Genomic DNA, 23,528 nt, shown 5'->3' with positions numbered 1-23,528 from the left:
GAAGGGAAGGAGTTTAGTTTTCAACCTGTTAAAACTGAGGTGCCTCTGAGACATCTACTAGAAATGTAGAGCTCAAGAGAGCTGACGGGATGGAGTTAAAGATTTGGGAGTCATCATACAAGCATGCAGCCAGCCCTGGTGGTCTAGTGGTTAAGCTTCTGAGCTCTCATCGCCGAGGCCTGGGTTCATTTCCCCTTTCCCAGTCAGGGAACCACACCGCCTGCCTATCATTTGTCATAGTATGGAGGCTGCATGGTGCTGTGATGATGAAAGCTGTGCCACTGGTATTTCAAATACCAGCAGGGTCACCCGTGATGGACAGGTTTCAGTGGAGCTTCCAGACTAGACAGGCTAGGAAGAAGGACCTGGCCACTCACCTCTGAAAAAACTGCAGGAGAGCATTGTCTATAGAGCTCCAGAAGACCAGGGGAGAGGATGGTGTAAAAAGCCTGGGCAGGGTTCTGCTCTGCTGTACTCGGGGTCGCTGGGACTTGATGGCATTAAGGACAAATAGAAGCGTGTAAAAGGTAGTTGAAAGCGTGGGAGTGAATGAGCTTATTACTCAGACAGGCATATAGACTGACCAGCTTTAGCTTGAAAAGCATCAGCATTTAAAGAGCAACCCAAAAGTAAGCGCTGGTGATTCTTCCTGAGAAGGTGTGGTCCAAGAGGAGCGAAGGGAAACCAGAGAATGTCAGAAAAGCCTGGGAGAGTTTCAAGAAAGTGGTTACCAAAGTCAGAAATTCTGGGAGGACCGGTAAGGTGAGGTTGAGAAAGTACCCATTCTGTTTGCCGAGTAGGAGTGATTTGGTGACTAGAAAAAGCAGTTTGAGGTTGGGGTATGGGAAGAAGCCAGATTATAGTGGGTTGAGGAGAAAGTAGGTGAAGTGCGTATAAATTCCTTCCATTTACTTTAACATTCGGAAAGTAGATCGCAGAAGCTAAAGGAAGACGCAGATTGAAGGGATGCTCCCCTCCCACCCTCTGCGTTTTTTAAAAAAAAGATAAGATAGAGACAGTATTTTCCATATATTTCTTATTTATGTGTACATCTTTTGTGAAATGATTGCTGTTTAAAGATAGTTTTAAAAGACAGATAACAAAAACTTGTCTTTTGGTTAAATAAGATCTCTAAAGTTTTTGATTTAAATTTGGATTTGAAATGTTAGAAAACGGGAGAGGAGGAAAGACTGAAAGCCTGGCAAGGTCTTATGTGCACAGACTAGATGTGTGTAAAAATTTTCTTTGTTAAACTGTTGAATATTGTGGCTTTTAGGTGTTTTAAAAAGTAATATCAGCTTTATTGAGATGTAATTCGCCTAAGATAAAATTCATTCATTTACCCTGTACAATTGAATAGTTTTTAGTATTTTCACAAATTTGTGCAACCATTCCCACAATCAATTTTTATTACCCCAAAAAGAAACCCCATACCCATTAATACAGTCGTTTCCCACCCCCCTGCCCTAAGCAACCGCTGATCTACCTTCTGTCTCCATAGATTTGCCTATTCTGGACGTGATCTATAAATGGAATCATGCACTGTGTGGTGTTTTGTGACGGACTTCTTTGACTTAGCATAGTGTTTGCAAGGTTGATGCATGTTGTAGCATAGATCGGAGTACTTCGTTCCTTTTTATGACTAAATAATAGGGTGTCATATGGATAATACCACATTTTGTTTATGCATTCATCTGTTGACTGCCATTTGCGTTTCCGCTTTTTGGAATATTTTGTATTATACAATAATACATTAAATATAATAGAAGATTTGGTGTTATTTTACGAATAACGTTCCTGTGAATGTTTGTGTATAAGTTTTTGTTAGGATGTGTGTTTTCCATTATATTGGGTATATACCGAGGAGTAGAATTACTGGGCTATGTGGTAACTCTATGTCTTAACATTTTGAGGAACTGCCAGACTGTCATCCAAAAGTTGCTGCACATTTTACATTCCCACCAATTTCTCTACACCCTCACCAATGCTTGTTACTGTCTGTCTTTTTGATTATAGCCATCCTAGTGGGTGTGACGTGATATCTTGTGATGGGCCTGTAGGGTTGTTTTGTTGTTGGTGGTGGGTTTTTTTGAGGAAGTTTGGCACCTGAGTTAACATCTGCCACCAGTCCTCTTTTTGCTGAGGAAGACTGGCCCTGAGCTAACATCCGTGCCCATCTTCCTCTACTTTATATGTGGGACGCCTCCACAGCATGGCCTGATAAGCATTGCGTATGTCCACACCCAGGATCTGAACCGGCAAACCCCAGGCCACGGAAGTAGAGCCCACGAACTTAACCACTGCGCCTCCAGCCGTCCTGGCTTGTAGGTTTTAAAATAAATCTCAGTAGGGGCCAGCCCAGTGGCGCAGCAGTTAAGTTCGCACGTTCCACTTCTCGGGGGCTCGGGGTTCGCAGGTTTGGATCCCAGGTGTGGACATGGTACCTCTTGGCACGCCATGCTGTGGTAGGCGTCCCACATAGAAAGTAGAGGAAGATGGGCATGGATGTTAGCTCAGGGCCAGCCTTCCTCAGCAAAAAGAGGAGGACTGGTAGTAGCTCAGGGCTAATCTTCCTCCATGAATAAATAAATAAATAAATAAAATATCTCACTAAGTTTATGTAGATGGTGCTGTATGTCAACGTGTCTTTCAAAGCTAGAGTGATGGAAAGTGTTTTCAGTCCTTGCATTTGAGCTAATCTCAGTGCTTTCCCAGTGCCACTGGTTTAGTTAAGATTTTCTTACCTATCCTTTGATGGGCGTCCAGTCAAACAGGTTTATATTTTACTTAGCTTCACCAGTGGAAGTGAACTTCTAAGTAACTCTCCAGACATGGCTCACTAAGACAGCACACTAAAAATTTACCTCAAGTGTTAGTTCTCAAGCGTGTTTTACTGTATTTACTTGTATAATATCGTTACCTTTCTTCCCTTCAGTATTTGACATTTAGTTTGGAATAGGTTTTTGAAAGGTTGAAACTGGAAGTAAGACAGTAACGTTTAGATTAACATTTTTTTGTTCATATGTTAAACACTTGTGTTTCTGTAGCACTCAGTTTGTTAGATTCATAAACATTTGCATTTCTGACCTCCCCAGACTGAAAGCATCCGAGGCTGGAGCCTGGGACCCCATTATCTCTGTCTCCACGTTACCCAGTACACTACCTGGCAGTAATAGGCGTCAGTGGCTGTTATGTGAGAGAAATTGCAGGCGAGCTTGATGCTGTAGGACAGAGATTTATTTCTCGGGTGGTTTCTTCCAATGATCGGAGAGGCTTGTCTCAGACCAGGTTGAGAACGACTCCTCCTGTGCACACAGGTGTGCTTACACAACTGTGGTTGTATTTTCATATTCAGTGAAAAACAAAATACAGGGTAAAGTACTGGACTGAATTCAATAAAACTTTTAAATAAGTGTGATTTTATTATAATATCTTCTACATAAAAGAGAAATAGTACAGTACATATATGTCCCTGGACACTGGTTGGTGTGCATAAGGATTCAGGGAGCCCCTTAAATAACTACTATGTGTCCCCCACCCCACGAATCATACTTTGGGGACATTATCTGAGAATATTAATTTTAGTAAGTTATTCACTTTTTTAACTTTTGATTTAAGATTTCATTAATAAAATCCAGATATCATGTCACTGACATCTCTTAAAAAATAGGGGTATCTTGTAGGTTGTGGGTGTTTTGGGATTGACTACAGCGATAGCTGTTGTCCTCTTCTTGCCTCTAGTTCCTTGCCTCATCCAAGCCGTTCCACATGATACTCAGTTTCCTAAAATACCGCTTTCAAGTGTTGGCATCTGTGGGATAATGGGCAGCATACTGGTGGTAAAATCAGGACATGCAGATTTGACTCCCAGCGTTGCTTCTTAGTTCTGTGTTTTCTTTCATACGTTTATATAAGACCATATTGGAAACATGGTCTCAATTTTATTATCAAAATGTAAATTCAAGAAAAGACCTCAAGGCTCCCTTTAATGGCCGCTGAAATTATTGCAAATTCAAATGTCTAGGCCAGTTCAGAGCATCAGATCCAAGTTCTGCTTTTTTTTCAAACTGAAATTGTATGCCTGTCTTCCTAATTTCCCTTTCTTCTATCCCCTAATTTTGTAACTTTTGCCCCATTGAGAATCACAAGCCAATCTGGTAAAGTCTGTACTTAGCCTGGCATTCCAGAGCCGCCTTGTTTTTGTCTGAGGAAGATTCACCCTGAGCTAGCATCTGTGCCAGTCTTGCTCTGTTTTGTTTGTGGGTCACCACCACAGCATGGCTGACAAGTGGTGTGGGCCTGTGCCCAGGATCCAAACCTGTGAAGCCCGGGCCACTGAAGCGAAGTGCGCTGAACTTAACCACTAAGCCACGGAGCCTGCCCCTCCAGAGCCTTCTTATCATAGTCTCGACACATTACCTTTCCAGCGTTAAAGTCCTGTCCTCTGCAGGACGGATCCTCTCTTCCCCCTGGAATAAGCTTTTTCTTTCTTGTCCTTGAACACACCCACGGAGTGAATGAAATCTTGCTGTTGTGCTGTTGATCATGCTCCTTCCCTTTCTTAGAAGACGTTCCTATTTTATACACCAGTACTTTGAAGATCAGAACACTAAAAAGTTAGAATGACTTTACCGTGTTCACTCAGAACTCAGAAGCAAAAATGTAATTAAGTCTCACTTTCTGGCATCAGTATTTTAACCCAGTTTGTCTTAAAGCACTCATTCTCCATTGTAAAATTTGATTTTTAATCCCATGGGCAAAAACCCTTCCGTTAGATTTGAGTTGAAGACTTGATAAGGCAAGTCCAGTGAGACGCAGTTGTTCCAAATCACTAGTCTCTTCCAAATAGGAGTTGACCTCCTCCCAGCATTTCGTATTTCCTGTAATATTTAAACTTTTTAGATTTATGCAATCAAGCCTTGACAAGTATCTCTTTCCCTCTGAAATCACACAAAAATCTCGTTTATATTTGCACAATATTATAGTGTCCTTGAACTGGCTTATGGCAGATATAAGTAGTTGCTGCCTAAAAGTTTTTCCTAGAATACGGAATATGGATCATGTTAATCTCAGAAGCTTTGGGATGTATGCTAATATCTACATTTCCTGTAAGAACTTTGTTTTAGATGTAAGCTGCATTTGAAAAGCCATTTGACAATGTTTGAGTATCTACGCAGGCAGGCTCTGAAGGAAGGCAGAAATGTGTCCATGTCATCTTTCCCTAGTTCCAAAATATCAAAAGATATTCATTGTGTGCCCACTATGCCCCAGGCACTGTGTTTAGAATTGGCCACCGAACGTACGACAAGCGATTCTCTCAAGAAGTTTACTGAGTGTGAACAGACTTGTGAGAAGCAAAAGGGACTTTTCCTGGGGCCAGTGGGCGGGCTTCAGGGAGTCTAAACCCTTTTCAAATTATCCAGGGTATTTTGCGTGTAAGCCCATTTGGGGCAGGGGTTGGGGATGTGAAGAAGCTTCCTAGCTCTTAGATTTTCAAGGGGCTTGGGTTCCAAAAACCTCCTCCCTCTGGACTAGCGGAAAGAGAAGGAGCTTTGAAGCCATGCAGCGATTAGTTTCTGTCCTGGCCTTGCTGTGATTAGAAGCAGGTTATCTAGGAACATTGGAGATAGAATATCTACCTGGAAGGACCATGGTCAGGCTAGTATTTATGTCAAGCTCCTTACACAGTATGTGGAAGGTCCTCAGAGGTTACTCAAGATGTCGTATTACTCTAATGGAAGTGTATTCCAGATTTAAACCATGGTGGCAGGAGAGCCTGAGTCTGCCTGGGTAGACGCGGACAGTTTCAGCAAAGAGGCCACATTTGAGCTGAGCCTTGAAGAGCTTGTCAGGTGGACTAGGATAAAAGACAGTTCAGTTTTAGAAAGCAAACAGCACTTGCAAAGACATAGAGATGAGAACTACATGTAGGTTTTAGAGAGAGGAACGGGGAGGCAATGTATAAAATAGGCCAAACCCGTATACCCAGATAATAGGAGGGAACTCCCAAAGGGAGAGCTGCTCCCATGCTGGGCGTGAGCTGACTGTGGAATTGGCCTGTGCCTTCCTGAATGTTTTGGTGAGGGGTGTTTTGATGTTTCATTATTATGATATAGTTTACCTTTACAATATATGGTTTAGTTGGTATGAATGATCTTTTTAAAATCAGATTCCAGCCATGTGGTCATTGTTCTTAAGTCTGGTCATTTTACTTTATCCTGTATATATAAAGTAGTACTCTCTCTGTATAGTTCTTAGATGGTTAGATTAGTGTTTTTCATTGGCTCTGTTAAAAGTGCCCTGTAAAAAAATTACATTAAAAAAGTCTTTAAGCCCTAGGCAAAGTTCAATGGTAGGCCTCTTGCTTGGTTTGGATTCCTCAGCCAATTTGAGTTTTCCGTGAGATGACTCTGAGAGATTTTGAGACTGCACATTTGGGACCAGAACCAAAGTGAGAAAGGAAAGGCGTTCTATATCCCATGCTACAAAAGTGTGGAGAATAGCTTTTTTGGACACCTTCTCCCACATTGTGTACAGTGGATTTACTTGTAACCCATAGACCCTTTAATGTTGAAAGAGACGCTAAAACTGTTTAGAAATGAAGGAACTTGTTACAGGTTTTACAGTGAGCAGTGGGCAGAGCTGAGTTTGACCCAAGTTTTCAAAGCAGATGCTTTTTCTAGGACATGGTATTGCCTAGGCCAACAATGGCATTCTTATTATTTAGGGGAAAAGTTAATAAAGAAAAAAATGGGGCATAAATATCCTGAAAACTATAGAAAAATTCTTTGTTGGTATAGATTTTTGGTTGCAGGCTACTTCCAAAGTAGCTTAAGTGAAGAAGGAATGTATTACAGTGGAGTGCTGCCCCTGAGCTGCTTGAAGGACCAGAACCAAGAAATGGAGAGCTGTGCGCGCTGAGGTGACTCTTCCCTTCCCTTGAGCCCCACTGTCCTCTGTGGGTCTCCATGTTGATCAGTTTCTTCCCTAGGGCTGCTTGCATGCTTGTCTTTGCTTCTCTGTGCATCTGCTCTACTCTTGTCTCTCTTTGTGTTTTGGCTTTCACTGCATGGAGCTGCATGTTCTGAATAAAGGCGTCCCTTATGGTCATCTAACCTATGTCATTAGCTTTATCTCAGTTTAGGGGGAGAGCTCAGAATGACTAGAATTGTTAGATCACTTTCACATTTCTGAAAGCATCAGTCACCTTGCCAGTGGGATGGGTATTGTGTAGTCTGAATGTGTGAAGTTGACCAAGGTGGGGAGCTTATTCAGAGGTGTATGGAAGGGACTTTCTTAGGGAGTGAGAAGGATATTCACCAACTAGGCAGGCAGCCCAAAGAGTATCTAGGACAAAAATCCTTGAAACAAAACTGGAAAAAATTTTTTTTTGACTGTTTTAAAACTTCAGCTCCAAATAAACTCCGTCCACCTTCTTTCAGAGAAGGAAAAAGAAGCAGAGTCCTTGTGACTTGAGAGGACATTCTGTTGGCTATGGGAGTGTCATTTCACATATACGCTACCTGTTAAACATAACGCACATTTTTAAGGTTTCTGTGTCAAAATTATAAAATTAAGGTAGTCTATAAGCTGCGTGTTTATCGTGCCCAAGATTTAAATTGTGAGTTTTCAGTGTTAAAATGTGGAACCAGAACATTACCTTCTTGCAGGGAAATATTATTCTAAACATCACTTTTATCAAAGTATTGTATCTGGTCGTTCTTTATTCACTCCCTGAATATGTGCCCGAAATATATCACTATCTGAAAGCCTACTGTATTTTCTTTACAATAGATTGTGCATTAATAAAATAAATTAACTATAGTTGCTTTAGTTCCCAAGTCATCTAAATTTAAGTGCTGTACTATTGTTTGCCCGGTCGTCAGTGTGTCTGTCCCTGTACTGTGTGTATCTGCCTGTCTTTGTGCCTCCCTGTGCACCTCTGCTCATCTTTATCTGCTCTGTTGGCCTGTTTGTGCCTGACACTCATCAGTGTTGGAAAGGGGTTTTAGAGACAAATCAGGATGTACTGTGTAATTTAGAAGTTTGCTATAATTTATGCCTAATTGTTTGTAATTCTTTATTTCTCATACTACTATAAATAGATTATATATAAATGCCAAGGAGGAATGTAGAGTAGGTAGATATCAATAATAGGATTTTGAACTGAAGTAATTGAATCAGTTCAAATATTATCTTTTTTTTTTTTTAAGATTTTGTTTTTCCTTTTTCTCCCAAAGCCCCCTGGTACATAGTTGTGTGTATTTTTAGTTGTGGGTCCTTCTGGCTGTGCTATATGGGACGCCGCCTCAGCATGGCTTGATGAGCTGTGCCATGTCTGCGCCCAGGATCCGAACCAGTGAAACCCTGGGCCGCCGAAGCAGAGCGTGCGAGCTTAACCACTTGGCCACGGGGCCGGCCCCACAAATATTATCTTTAAACCAATTCACTGGCATTATTAGATGTTGCACAAAGTAAAAACTTTTAAATTTACTTTATAATTTAGATAGTAGAAGATTAATTATTAAAGTAAGAGAAATATGGTTTTAATGTTTAATATACCAGATGCTTTGGTCTTTTCATTTTGTGTAATAGTAAAGAGGGAGGGTAGTTTAATAGTTCAAAAGCTAGAAAAAGAAACCTTTTCTTTGTGAAAATCAACATTCAAAGGAATTATTATTAATGGTAGAAGGCTAAAGCTTAACGTAAGCTTTCTTGAATGAGTAATTAGGTGGGCTTTGGCTGGCTCCACGTCCTCGGCCCCTTCTTCGTTCCTTTAACCCCTACTGTCAGCTGCTTTCAAGCTCTACCATTTTGCTGAAATTGCGGTTACGATAGTTGCCTTTGGTTGCTTGGACACATCCAGTAGATACTTTATTGTGGTGTGTCTCTTTCCTCATAGAATTCAGCACTGGTGCCTTTTGTTTTTGTTTTTGTTTTTGGGGAAGATTAGCCCTGAGCTAACTACTGCCAATCCTGCTGTTTTTGCTGAGGAGGACTGGCCCTGACCCAACATCCATACCCATCTTCCTCTACTTTATACGTTGGACGCCTGCCACAGCGTGGCTTTTGCTAAGTGGTGCCATGTCAGCACCCGGGATCTGAACCGGTGAACCCCGCGCCAGTGAGAAGTGGAATGTGGGAACTTAACCGCTGGGCCACCGGGCCGGCCCCAGCCTTTCTTTTTTTTAAGTCCTTTCCTCCCTTGATGTTGAGGCATCATTTATACCTGTTTTTTCACCTACCTCTTTGGTCTCTCTCCTCTCTTATTGGCTCAAGTGCAGCATACTTTCTACTTTTCATGATCTTAGGTCCTAAGGGAAATATAATTGAATACTTGAATATTTAGAAATAAGAAAAAATCTTGCTAATCTTCTAAGACTGACTACAGTGACATGGCTTATTCTAATGCTGCTTAAGAGTTTTGAAGAATAATAAAATACTGATATTTCCTCACACCCTACATTCTTGTGATGGCTGGCGGATTATTTTTAAAGTTTTTTTGGAAAATGCACCTTAATCTAAACTAGAAGTATGGGATGAATAGTTAACCAATATTTAATTTTCTGTCACTGCCTCATTATATGCCAGTTTTTTATTGTTTACAAGCCATATATTGTTTGCAAACCATATCTGTTTATAGTATATCTAATATTTTCAAATATGTTCCCAAATGATCTCACCATTTATTATTTTTCTTATTGTTAAAGAAGGTTTAGAAAATTTTATTTTAAAATAGAATGTGGATTGACTCGATATATGAATTGTCACTGTTTTATCTTTCAGATATATTGTAGCTAGACAAGAGAAGAAAAAGAATCTTTGATGCCAGTGGGAGGGAATCTTAATTATAGGATGTTAAGAAAGGAATGTGTAGATGGCCAGAAAGAAAGGACCAGGCAGAAGTAGCATATCTTTGTGATATACTTGATTTTAGCAATTTGAGTGTCCAGTGTTATACTGGATTCTCCAGTTGATGTAGATCTCAGCACTTGTACCTGGGTTAGACCCAGCCATTACTTATGACCTGTGTAATTTTGAGTAAGTTATTTAAGCTACTCTCAATCTTAGTTTCCTCATCCATTAAACAGGAATATTTTACAGTGTGAGAATTAGTAATAATATGATTAAAGGACATAGTGTATCAGGTGTTATTCTAAATAAATGATAGGAAGGAAGAGTTATTGAGGGCCTTAAGTGAGAATTGAAATAAATATAAGAAGAAAAGGCAACCCCTCACTCTTTTTCTCTTTTGGGGACGTCTTTGGTGATAGAGAAAAAATAATGTGTATAGTGTATTTAATTATCTGAAGATATCATTGATAGTAACTTGGGAGTTTTGACTTTTTCCTCCAAGCCAGTGATGTCCAAACTTGTGATGACAGGAAAGAATTTTTGAGCATGTACCTCCTCAGTATAGCTTCAGTAACTTAGAAGTTTTATACTTGTGATACTATGCTAAAATTATTACTATAAAGTAGATATCAAAAATTAGAATAGGATGAGATAAAGCCTTTGCGAAGAATATTTCTGAATTTAAAATTATTTGCTGATGGCATATAAAGCATATTTGGTGAGAAACATAATATTGATAAAAATCTTGACTTGTGAATCAAAAGAGTTCTGAGTTTGATGGCTTCCATAGATTGAAAAGCTGTCTAATAAAGACGCATAATTCCAGGTGGCTTCCATAGATTGAAAAGCTATCTAATAAAGACACATCATTCCAGGTGGCTTACTCATTTTTCTTTATTCCTCCAGTATTTATTGAATGCCCACTGTGCACCAGGCGTTGTCCTACACCCTGAAGACTTACGACTCCTCATGGAGCTGTTCTCTTGGCAAGAGTTGGAGAATACCTAATAAACAAGTAATATATAGTAGGCCACATATTAAGTGCTATGGAGGACAGTAAAACAGAGTAAGGAGGAAAAGTAGAGTGTGTCATTTATCTATTACCACGATAATGTTGTGTAGTAACCACAAAACCTTAGTGGCCTACAATAACAAGTATTTTTTCATGTTGGTTGTCAGCTAGGCTCTTTGCAGATCTTCACTGAGTTTGCTCACGTTTCTGGGGCCGGCTGACTGTCAGCACAACGAGCCTGGCTGTGCTGACTGGGATTGCTTGTGGCTGCTCCACGTTTCTCCTTGCTCAGTAGGCTGCCTGTGGCGCACGTGAAGGGGAGATACACAAGGCCTATGTAGGCTTGGAACTGGCATGCTGTCGGTTCATGCCGTCAGTTTCGGCACATTCTGTTGGCCAGAGCAAATTATAACACCACCTCAACTTCAGGGGGGGGAAATAGATTCCTCCCCCCCTTTTTTTAAAGATTGGCACCTGAGCTAACAGCTGTTGCCAATCTTTTTTTTTTCCCCTGCTTTTTCTCCCCATATCCCCCACTGCCGTACATAGTTGCATATTTTATTTTGGGTCCTTCTAGTTGTAGCATGTGGGATGCTGCCTCAGCATGGCCTGATGAGCGGTGCCATGTCCTCGCTCAGGATCCGAACCAGTGAAACCCTGGGCCGCCGCAGCGGAGCATGCGAACTTAACCACTTGGCCACCTGGCCGGCCCATAGATTCCACTTTTTAAGCCAGAAAAATCTCAACGTCATGTGTGGTTTTAGTATAGGGAGGGTTGAAAAATAGGCTATTATTATGATCAGTCTACCATATGACAGGTGTAGAGGGTATTCTTATTACGTGGATGGTTAAGACTTTGAACCAAGACTTGAAATAGTGAGGAAGTGAGCCCTGCAGTTATCTGCGAGAAGGACTTTCCAGACAGAAAGGACATTAACTGCCCAAGATCTTTGTTAAGAGTCTTGAAGGATGTCGAGGAAACCAGTGTGCTTGAGCAGAAGGGGTAGGAAGAGAGTAGTAGGTTTGCGGTGGGTTGGGGAGTTGCGGCAGACCATCCAGGTTCTTATAGGTCATTGTAAGAACTTGGGCTTTTCCTCTAGGGGAGATGAGAACCTTTTGGCTTTTACTCTTAGGTGTGATGTTATCTTACATTGTAACAGGATCGCTTGGGCTGCCGTGTGGAGAAGAAAATGTAGAGGAATAAAGACAGAAGCAGAGACCACTTAGAAAGCTCTTTCAGTAGTTCAAGCAGGAGGGCCTGAGGACACTGACAGTGAATATGAAGAAAAGGCATGAATTTGGAAGGCAGTTCTGAGGTAGCATTCAGAAGACTTGGTGACATTGGAGGGTGAGGAAGGGAGGAGCTTAGCCAAGCAGCCTTGGACACTGAATGACAGTGATGAGCTAGGGAGTACAAGAGGAAGGGTGAGTTGGAGGAGTTGGGTACTGAGTTCAATTTTAGGTGTACTGAGTTTGAAGTGAATTTAGATCTCAGGCCCATTTCATGCTTGGCCCTGTAGATCTCTAATTTTTTTGTGTATGTGTGTTCATTGAACTCATGGAAGAAGAGATTTCTGAGATTAAGAACATAACACTGAGAATAACAGAGAAATACAGAACATTAGAGACACTTAAGTGTCTGCTTGAGAATGATAAACTCTCAGTGCTGGAGAGTTAGGAGCAGAACCTGGAGCGTGGTGCAGAGGCCAACTGGATCAAGGAGTTTCAAAGAGAATTTGGATTTAAACCTAGATTTAGCAATTAGGAGTCATGGGTGACCTTGTCAAAGGCACTAAGAAGAGGGTATGACAAATATGCATTAAAAAATCTTTTGGGGGTGAGGGGCCGGCCCGGTGGAACAGCGGTTAAGTGCGCACGTTCTGCTTTGGCAGCCCGGGGATCGCCACTTTGGATCCCCGGTGCAGACATGGCACCGCTTGGCACGCTATGCTGTGGTAGGCGTCCCACATAGAAAGTAGAGGAAGATGGGCATGGATGTTAGCTCAGGGCCAGTCTTCCTCAGCAAAAAGAGGAGGATTGGCAGCAGATGTTAGCTCAGGGCTAGTCTTCCTAAAAAAACAAAATTTTTTTTTTTTTGAAGAATGGAAGATATTATGTGGGTTTAGGCAATTGTTAATAGGTAAGAATGGATTATATTTTATTTTTTAAAGTGGTGGGAGAATTACCCTTATTCATGAAATTGTGTCATATATATGAGTTGTCCTGAAAAATAAACCTGTAGGCATTTTAGGGAAAAGAGAAGTTGGGGAAGGGAGTGAGGGCGAGTCAAAAGCTAATGGATTGGTTTGGGTTATTATTCTCTCCTCGCTTAGTCCTGGACATCCTCTTCTCCCCTTTCTTCCCTCTGTGCTGCCACTCTGTGCTGCTGTTTACCTTGTCCTCTACCTCGAAACAAGATGGTCGTCCACCACAACCAGAGCTGCCTTAAAGCCCGGGGATGATGGAATCAAGGAAGTGATTACAAAACCCTGCGAGTGTTGAGTTGGTGCCATGGCGTTTGTGCTTAATGAACTCTCTTACTTCTCAGTACAGCCCAGTGAGCAGATGCTGTTTAGGTGAGGAAACAGATGCAGAGTTGGCCTTCAGCTTGGTGGGGGCACTGGGAGCAATAGGCCTCCAATAGTGGGTCATACTGTGCAGAGCTTTCCCCCTTGAAGGTGCGTCAGTATGGGCGAGGTGGGAGTAGCAACCATTAAATGGTCCGCATCACGTGGCAGAAAACTGTGGATGGAATAAATTGGATGTGACAGAGTAAAGGTGTAACGTAACTTACCTTTTCTCCTTTTTTGCTTCCATACACTTTGTATCTACCTCTATTATAATTCACGATATCATATTACAATTCGTATTTATTTTTCTGTTTCTGTTGCTAGGTTATGAGATCTTCAGTAGCCAGAGATCCAGATTCAGAGGTTCAGAGATGCAGTGGCCTGGATCTGTCTTGTCTTTATACTTTTGGTACCTAGCCAGTGGCCACATGATAGGTGCTTTGTAAATCTTGTTAAATAAATTTATCACTGTGATATGCTTACAACGTATGTTTAGCAGACAACGCAAATAACCGTGTTTGTATAATTCTGTAAACCTGGTTTATATAATAAACTGCAAAAAATGTCACCAGGGCATTTGCATTGTATTCTCAGACTAATTCAAGCCCAGTTTTTACAGACGAGGAAACTGAACTTGCGCAAGGTCACATGAGTAGTAAGTGGCAGAACTATTACAACTAGCAAACCTGTGCTCATAGTGCTTAGGTTTCGTGCCTCTTTCAGTGCCGGTGTCGGCACCAGCAGCAGCATCTTTCCTTCCTCACTCGGGGGAGAGACTGACTGGCAGAACCTTTGAAATAAGTGGTGGCCTGACACTGTAGAATCTAAGTTTTATGCTGGCTGTCAACTATGTATTTGTCAGCCTTTTGCCTTAAATATACTTGAGTATGGATTGGACATGTTAGTGCCCGTGTCTGTTAACATGGAATTGTTTTTTTTAATGCTGTGTGTGAACCATTTTTAGTCACGGGGTGGAAGGAGGAGATGGCTCCGTCTCTGCAGACTTATCAGTCAAGCCCTTCTGTTCATCTGCCTTTAGTACTCTGCTAGTTAGTGTGTATGTTGATAAGTACTGTGGGCCCTCCCTATAGTTTCAAAGTTTGTTATTAAAACGAGGACGATTAGGCTCCCTTTCACCTATTAAAGTTGTAAAAACAGGTGTTAAATGGTCACTATATTTCTTAATCACATCAGACTTGGAGTCAGTGAGATACAGAATTATCCTCTTTGCTTCATTTCCAAGAGAGTGAGTTATTTCTGACTTTTCTGGTAAATTCAACCTATTTGAATGGCAGTGGGGCTTATCTGATCCCTTTCCTGAGGGAATTTTCAGTAGAGATGGGGAAATAAAGATGTATGCACATAACTAATGCAAAACTGAACACAATACTGCGGGACAAAGTGTCATGAGGACGCCTTTTTTTGCAACTTGTTATTGTGGTAAAATCTTCATAACAGTATTTACCATTTTAACCATTTTTAAGTGTACAGTTCACTGGCACTAAGCACATTCACATTGTTGTGCAATGAAGATTCTTAAAAGGGAAAAATCACATACTGTTAGGAGAGTCCTGGAATGCCTTATAAGAAAGGACTTTCAAAAGGACTCCAGAAGGGTAGGTGCATTTTGGTGGAGGGACTTAACAAGTAGAGGTAACCCTTTAAGCAGATAAATACAGGTGGGTATAATGAAGAGACTTCAGGGAACAGCAGTTAGTGGCAGCGTTCGCTAAACAAGAGCATCAAAAAGAACATTTATAGAAATAACTAATATAATGGGGCTGTTGGTGAATTCTTAAGTATTAAGACATCAAACAGGGAATTGGTTAAAATAGTATGAATTTTTAGAATAAATGCTGTCAGTTTTCCACAGGTAAAAGTAGATTTGGTCTTTGTCATGCATGAAATGTTCTAGCCAACAGAAAATTTATAATTTAAGCAATAAATTTTATTTGACTATAGGGGATATACTCTAACATAATTTAATCCCAGAGATTGCCAGTGTACCCACACTACACATTAAGTGTTAAGGCTTATACAAGCAGTGTTGTATGGCTCAAAGAATTCAAGCTGATAGTGAAGCCCTGAGTCACACTAATGGCCTCATCCCATTAGAAATTAGCTGGTACTTAAGAATTGTCACTTCACAAAGTGATGCAAGAGAATACTTTGCCTTAGACTTCACTTTGTAATATAAAATGGTAGCTGAATCATAAGATTTCTTCATTTTATAGTCAGGTACTGCATAATGATGTTTTGGTCAACAGTGGACTGCATATGTGATGGTAGTCCCATGAGATTAGCACCATATAGCCTAGGTGTGTAGGAGGCTGTGCCATCCAGGTTTGTAGGAGTACTGTAGGGAAGGAAGAAATTTTCCTCTCCCCTTCTAGATTCTTGGTCTAAGAATCAAATTGACATGAGACAGATTAACAGGAGGAAAACAAACAAGTTTAATAGCATGTATACACAGGACAAACCCAGGAAAAATGAGTAACTCCTCAAAATGACCAAAGCTCTCACCTTAAATACCATGCTCAGCTAAAGACAAAAGAAGATGTTAGGGGTGAGGAGAGGGAGGGACTTCAAAGGGAAGAAGGGCAGTTCACAGGTAGGTGACAAAGAGCAAATGTTTGGAAACAGGTGCTCAGCCACAAGAGACAGAAGAAAACAGAGGGGAGTCCAGCACACAGACTCTTCCAGGTTCCTCCCTGTCTTCCACCTGGTTCGTGTTGTGCTGAAGTGATAGCTGCTTCCTGAGATCGGTTTCTGGATCTGAATTCTTTTAGGCAGTTAAGGAGGAGGTGACAAAAACTTTCGGAGTCTTAATGTTTCTTAAAAACAGCGTAAAATAATCCTCATGTTGAGAAGCATATTTTGGGTTGGCATATTTTGTTCCCCTTCAGTACACTCTCTGATGTTTGCACAACAACAAAATTGCCTAACAACGTGTTTCTCGGAATGTGTCCCCATATCTGTTAAGCGGTACGTGACTGTATTTCAAAATAAACAAATTCAAAAAAGATATAATATCCACCATATTTGGGTAAATTATTTTTTATGTAATAGTTGTCTAGAGGGAGTCAGTGAGCCAATAGAAAGAGACTGATGAAACATTTAGGGCAAAGCCAATCTGAATTAGAGTGCTTTTTCTCTTATATTTAAAGCGCAAATATTATGTAATAGTAAAGATCAGATTTGACCTTATAAAAATTAAAAAAGTCTGTAATAAAAAAGGTAATGCAAAGATAAGCAATAGATTAAGATAAAATATTTTCAATGTATTTCATAGGTAGAGAATGGTTTTCTAAAATATGTGAGTAGCTTCTAGATATCAATAAAAAGAACACTCCAGTAGAAAAATGAGCATATGCTGTGAATGATAATTAACAGAAAAGTTAATAATGTGTGTATTCTTTGACCCACCCAGCATTTCAACTTCTAGGAATCTTTTCTTTATAATATTTGCGAATGTGCATAAAATAGTATATCCAGGTATGCTGGTTTCGGCACTTTGTGAAACAACATAAAATATCTATTAATAAAGAGACTTTAACGTGGTTGACTACTTCAAAGGAGAGGGATATGGAGAAGGGGTTACTTTTTCACTTTATAGTGTGTGCAGAAAATAATGAACGGAGCAAACCTGAGACGACTGTCCTTAGAAAGGCCTGCTTGCAAGGTTGGCCGTTGGCTGGGAACTTGGACTATGGGGAGGGTTCCCATCATTCCATGATAGGAATGGCTCACTGTGCCTTTACTGTACAAATAGAGTTTATGCTGGGCACCTGCTTTCCTTCTGGTAGTCTGGCATTGTGGTTCGTGCTAAGCAGAGCATGTCTGTGACCAGCCCCCAGTAAAAGCTCTGGGCAGTGAATTGCCGTGAGCTTCCCTGGTAGCTAGCATTTCAAGGTGTTGTCACCACTCATTGCTGGAGGAATCAGTTGGGCCCCATGTGACTCCATTAGGAGAGAATTCTTGAAAGCTTATGTCTGGTTTCTTCGGCACTTTGCCTCGTGCATCTTTCCCTTTGCTGCTTTTGCTTTGCATCCTTTTGCTGTAATAAATGATAGCTGTGAACACCACTATTTGTATAGGCCTGTGAGTCTTCCTCACGAATCATCGAACCTGAGGGTGCTTTTGAGAACCCATGATGCAACTGGTATGGTTTGAATGTTAGCATCTGCATGTATTGCTTGGATAAATTTAAAATGTTAAATGTAACGTATTACGTGTTTAAATTATATGTGTATAAGTGTATAAATAGGCATATATATATATACACACACACACACCTTATCTCTAAGCATATGTTAATAGACATTTTTGTATGTGTGTATTATCTGACCCATTTATTCTGCACATTTTTCCACTGGTGATAAAAGATTCAAAGCTTTCCTTGGTGACATTGTAGGTAATACGAAATGAATCAAAAACAAAGTGTCTTCAGGTATGTTATTTTGGACAAGGAGATGCTGTTTTAGAGAAATTATTTTAAATTACACTTCATTTCTTTATCAATTTCATATGTCAATATGGTAAGCCACAAAGGTCAGATTTCAAGTAGCATTTTAAGTGTATACTCTTCAGTTATACAAACTATTACCTCAACTTACTGAACTGAATGTATTATCAGCGTGATGGGAGGTGCCAGTTCGCTATGTGATGTTCTGAACGCGGTTATCAGCGCCCATTATGTCTAAAAGACTTGCTGTGCTTTATTAATTATGTGATACGTGGAAGACACTAGCAGTGTGGGGGAATAAAGAGAAATATAAAAGATTATCTCTGGCAGATGGGAAATGATAATCTTTGGTGGCGGTCACAGTGGTAGTGATGAGATAAAACGTGTAAACATGACAGATGTAAGAGGCAGGAATGGTAAGTGCTGCGTGACTCGGATGTGCTCTGGAATGTGTCCTCCACGAGGGCGGGGGTTTTGTCCTGTTCACCACTACATCTGTGTGTCTGCCCGGTACCTGGCACATAGCATAGGTTAGGAGAAAATGATGTGAAACCAGTCATCCTCATGAAGGTGATAATTGAATCTTACTTTTTCCTTTTATTATAAATGTCTGGAACCAGTGTGTCAGCAAACTGAAAAAGTAGATTATTTTTTGAAAATTGTCGCAGTTAATTCGCGAGTAGAGTAGAGCTCTCTAATACGTGGGTATTGTGGGGCCTGGTAATCTGAGATACTTTAGTCGCGCTTACCCACAACTAGCTGGTCCCCCTTCCTATGCTGGATAGGGCATTTAATTTCTATGCAAACAACTACAAAGGGTTTCTTTTCCTTTTTTGAAAAAAATTTTTAGTTGTGGTAAAATGCAAATAAGATAAACTTTACCATCTTAACCATTTGTAAGTGTGCAGTTCAGTAGTGGTAAGGACATTCACATTGTTCTGCAGCCGGTCTCTGGCACTCTCTTCATCTTGCAAAACTAAAACTCTGTACCCATTGAAGCACTCCTCTGTCCTCCCTCCCCCAAGCCCCTGGCAGCCCCCATTCTGTTTTCTCTCTCTATCACTTTGACTATTCTTGGTACCTCATTTAAGTGGAATCATACAGTATTTGTCTTTTTGTGACTGGCTTATTTCAACTAGCATAATGTTAAGATTCATCCATGTTGTACCATGTCTCAAAATTGTCTTCCTTTTTAAGACTGAAGAGTATTCTATTGTCTGTACTATATTTTATCTGTTCGTCACTCAGTGAACATTTGCGTTGCTGACATCTCTTGGCTGTTGTGAATAATATTGCTGTGAGTGTGAATGTACACATATCTGTTCAATGAAGTGCTTTCCATTCTTTTGAGTATGGACCCCAGAAGTGGAATTGCTGGATGGTAAGGTAATTCAAGTTTTAATTTTTTGCGGAACTGCTGTACTATTTTCCATATTGGCTGTACCATATTACGTTCCCACCAACAGTGTACAAAGGTTCCAATTTCTCTACATCCTTACCAACATTTATTTTGTTTTTTTGATGGTAGCCATTGTAATGGGTACGAAGTGTTATCTTGTGGTTTTGATTTGTATTTTCCTGCTGGTGAGTGATGTTGAGCATCTTTTCCTATACTTGTTGGCCATTTGTTTATCTTCTTTTGAGAAGTATCTACTCAAGTCCTTTGCCCATTTTTTAATTGTGGTGTTTGTTTTTGTTGTTGAGTTGTAGTTCTTTATATGAAAGTGTTTCTGTATTTCCATCTTTAACACAAAAGCACCAGTTTATAAAAGTTTGACAATCATAATAAAACAAAACTTGTGATTCATTTTCAAGGTAAAATGCTCTCATCACATAAGACAGTTAATGTGGCATCATAATTCCACTTCAATTAATAGTTCTTAGAATCAGCTAAAGTTTCAGTTATTTATCATTTTTCCTCCAAGATTGCTATACAGATTCACATAGCTTCTGCTTGTCTCAGTGAAGTTTCTGCTGGAGGAAATGTTAGTAAATTCTCTTCAGTGACTTTTGATGCAGGCTCGTGAGCCTAGGAGTCAAAAGAAAGATCTCTTGGACTCTCAAGGTCTGGTAGTAGTGCTCTTTTATTCAGAGGAGGACAGGACCCATGGGCAGTGAAGAGCTGCAATGGGTTGAGGGAAGGGCTAAATTTATAAGGCGTAGGTATGTGAGTTATTTCTTTACAAGACAAAGGAAAGATTATGTAAAAAATCATTAAAGTGTTATCAGTGCAGGTGGGGTCTGTTTATTGGGTGGTCCTGTAACTTTGCATGGGATCAGGTCTTCCCGGAGGAGACAGAGATGCATAAGGAGGGCAGGATGCCTTGGGCTTCTCTCCCTGGGGCAGCCTTGAGGCGTCAGCTTTGACCATGGTTTCAAAAGTTGTCAAAATGTCACGTTTTATTTAAAATTTTGGCTTAGTTTTGTATTTCCTCTACATCATAAGTGTGTGTTTTTATTAAAAGTATTGCAGAAATCTTGATAATTGTTTATAGGTAGGTCTTAGTTTTTATCATGATTGAGGTTTGGCCTTTTTGTTTGATTTTACGTGTTGTAAGAAAAAGGAGCACTGCTTATTATTATGAAGAGATATTTGAAGACAAAATCATGCCCTTGGTAACTTGGGGTGCACCTCTCTTTGTAGTAGTGTGGTCTGGCTTTCAGGACCAAGTCTAAAATAATGCCAGAATGAAATACTTTATGCAAGGAATCTGAATGTTTGGTATAAAAAATAACCTCCAATTCATTTCCCTGGAGAAATATACTAAAACTTTGCGAACACGTATTTGCCTCATTACCCAGGTTTGGGTTTAGTTCTTTTATTTTAGTTTTCCTTCGCAGTCCTGGGTTAGAGTTACAGAAGTTATAGGACTTAGACCTACACCGTAATCTTGCCTTTCCAATATCCTGCCCTCTCCCGAATTTTCTTCTTACTATCTTCCCCTCTTAAATATCTAGTCTTCCAAATTAGTTGTCTAGCTTTTTTACTATGGTTTGGGCATCAACTCATGTTTAAAACTGCATACTTTTATCTTTCCTGTTCATCATACTTACCTGTCCTTTTCTGGAAAAGTTATGTGCTAAGTTCACTGGCCAAAGTTTCTAATAGACCTGATTGTTCATTTGTAATTTCTTCATGTTACTCCTATTTAGATCAGAATCTGTGTTCTTGTTATGTTTGGCCCTGTGGAATTAATGTCCTAATGGGAAGGTCTGCAGTAAAGAACAGAGGCTGAGTAATACTCAATTTGAGGAGGGTGGATGTTCCTTATTAGCAGGTGGAACTGAATGTGCCTTGGTCAGCCTGCTCTGGAGCTGCCAGTGATTATTATTAACAATATCCCCTAACCTCCCATGAAGAATTTTTTATAACAGCTTTGTTGATAAATTCACATTTATGGAGATTAATTCATGTATCTTAAAATTCACCTCTTTAAAATATACGTTTCATTGGTTTTTAGTATAGTCACAAAGTTGGACATCTATTAGCAATGTCCAATTTGAGAACATTTTCGTCACCCCCAAAAGAAACCCCATACCCATTACCAGTCACACCTTGTTCCTCCCTCACCCCAGCATCCTGATAACCACTGATCTACTTTCTGTCTCTATGCATTTGTCTCTTCTAGACATTTCATATAAATGGGGTCATATAATATGTGCTTTTTGTGTCTGACTTCTTTCACTTAGCGTGATGTTTTCAAGATTCATCTCTTGAGAATGTTTTAGTACTTCATTCCTTTTTATGGCTGAATAATACTCCCTTGCATGACTATACCATGTTTTGTTTATTTGTTCATCATATGATGGACATTTGAGTTCTTTTCACTTTTTGGTTCTAATTAATAATGCTGCTATGAACATTTGTGTTCAAGTTTTTGTGTGGACATATATTTTGAATTTTCTTGGGTATGTACCTAGGCATGGACTTGCTGGTCATGTGGTAATAACTATCCTTTTAAGGAATTGCCAAACTCTGTTTCTATTGAGAATTTTAAACACAATTTTTTTTAAGTATGCTTTTTTTGGTGAGGGAGATTGCCTCTGAGCTAACATCTGTTGCCAGTCTTCCTCTTTTTTTTCTGCCCAGAGCCCCAGTGCATGGTCGTATCTTCTGGTTGTAGGTTGTTGTGTTTCCTCTGTGTGGACACCGCTGCAGCATGCCTTTACAAGCGGGGCGTGGGTCTGCACCCAGGGTCCAAACTGGTGAGCCCGGGGCCACCGAAGTGGAGCGCAAGCACTTGCCCACTCGGCCCCGCTGGCTCTAAAACGGAATTCGGTGAACAAAAGTTTGGCAACCCAACCTAACTTCACCTCTGCTTGGTCTCTCCTCTTTGAAAAATCCTTTCTTACACTTAATTTTTCATCTTAAAAACATAAATACCTTATACAAAGAATTTTTTTTTTTTGAAGATTAGCCCCTAAGCTAACAACTGTTGCCAATCTCCTTTTTTTTTTCTGCTTTTTCTCCCCAAATCCCCCCACTACATAGTTGGATGTTTTTTGGTTGTGGGTCCTTCTAGTTGTGGCATGTGGGACGCCGCCTCAGCATGGCCTGATGAGCAGTGCCATGTCTGCGCGCAGGATTCGAGCCAGTGAAAACCTGGGCCGCTGAAGCAGAGCGTGTGAACTTAACCACTCGGCCACAGGGCAACCCCACAAAGAATGTTTTTATACATTGATAGGAAAAATTGGTACAACAGATCCCTTAATAGTAATGCTTTATGTGTTACTAGACTTGGGGAGTTGGAATGGAAAGGTGCAAAAATATGGCTTGTAAATTTAGTCTGGTTTGCTGGGTAATTTTCAGGTTTTCGGATATATAACAATTAGGATGTATGTGGTCGCTGTGTAGTTTGATTATGGAAGGATTAGGGAGAATGTCAATGACAATTTATTCTACCATTCCAGAATTTGGCCCATGATTTATTTTGTCTATTGCAGTCTAAATAGACTTGCAGTATGCAGTTAAAAATTGCTTTCTGAAAAAAGAAAAATTGCTTTCTAAGTTTTTAACAGGAATTGGAGCTGGTAATGAACAGTGTGATCTGAAGTCTCCTCCTCAGGTATGGCACCAAATCTTAGGGTACACACACAAAAGGGATTAAAATGGCCTTTAGGAACAAAAATTTGGCAATATTTGGGTATACAAATGAAGATATTTTGGTATCTGCTAGTTTCAATAACAATTCTGCTCATCTGAGGCAGCTAATTAAAATTTTCCCTTGAATGTTTCACGTGTTGTTAAATCTCACCTTTTACATGTTTAAAGGCGTCGTCATGCTCGATGCTGTGTTAGGGTGCTTAGATACACGGTCTGATGACATAAACGCATTGCTTATGTCTCGACTCCTGGACATACGTTAATTAGTTATTTATAGTATTTCTTTTCCCTTTTTCCTCATCATTCAAAGGATTTCTTAAATCTTTTTATTTTTAATTGAAAAGACAATGTAGTTAAAGGAAAGGAAATTAAGTTACCTGTGATCCTATATTAAAACACCTGTCTTTTGTCATTGGCAGTGGGACTAGAAAGTAAGGGCCGAGCTTGGGAGATGTTTACTGAGGTGGACCCACCAGAACTTGAAACTGATTGGATGTGAGAGAAGGCAAGTGGACAGATAAG

The 23,528-nt window shown here is 40.2% G+C and overlaps 1 long non-coding RNA gene across 1 annotated transcript; it reads left to right on the top strand.

The window, feature by feature from the left end:
- The first annotated feature begins 3,139 nt into the window (after positions 1-3,139).
- Positions 3,140-14,369, top strand: LOC124243493 (uncharacterized). Its single transcript, XR_006889690.1, has 3 exons — positions 3,140-6,922; positions 10,762-10,870; positions 13,285-14,369. It is a non-coding gene; the product is annotated as an uncharacterized LOC124243493 (long non-coding RNA).
- Positions 14,370-23,528: the final 9,159 nt, after the last annotated feature.

Source organism: Equus quagga, chromosome 8 (genome assembly GCF_021613505.1).
Source record: "Equus quagga isolate Etosha38 chromosome 8, UCLA_HA_Equagga_1.0, whole genome shotgun sequence".
Taxonomy (NCBI): domain Eukaryota; kingdom Metazoa; phylum Chordata; class Mammalia; order Perissodactyla; family Equidae; genus Equus; species Equus quagga.
This window is presented reverse-complemented; position numbering and strand designations above follow the sequence as displayed.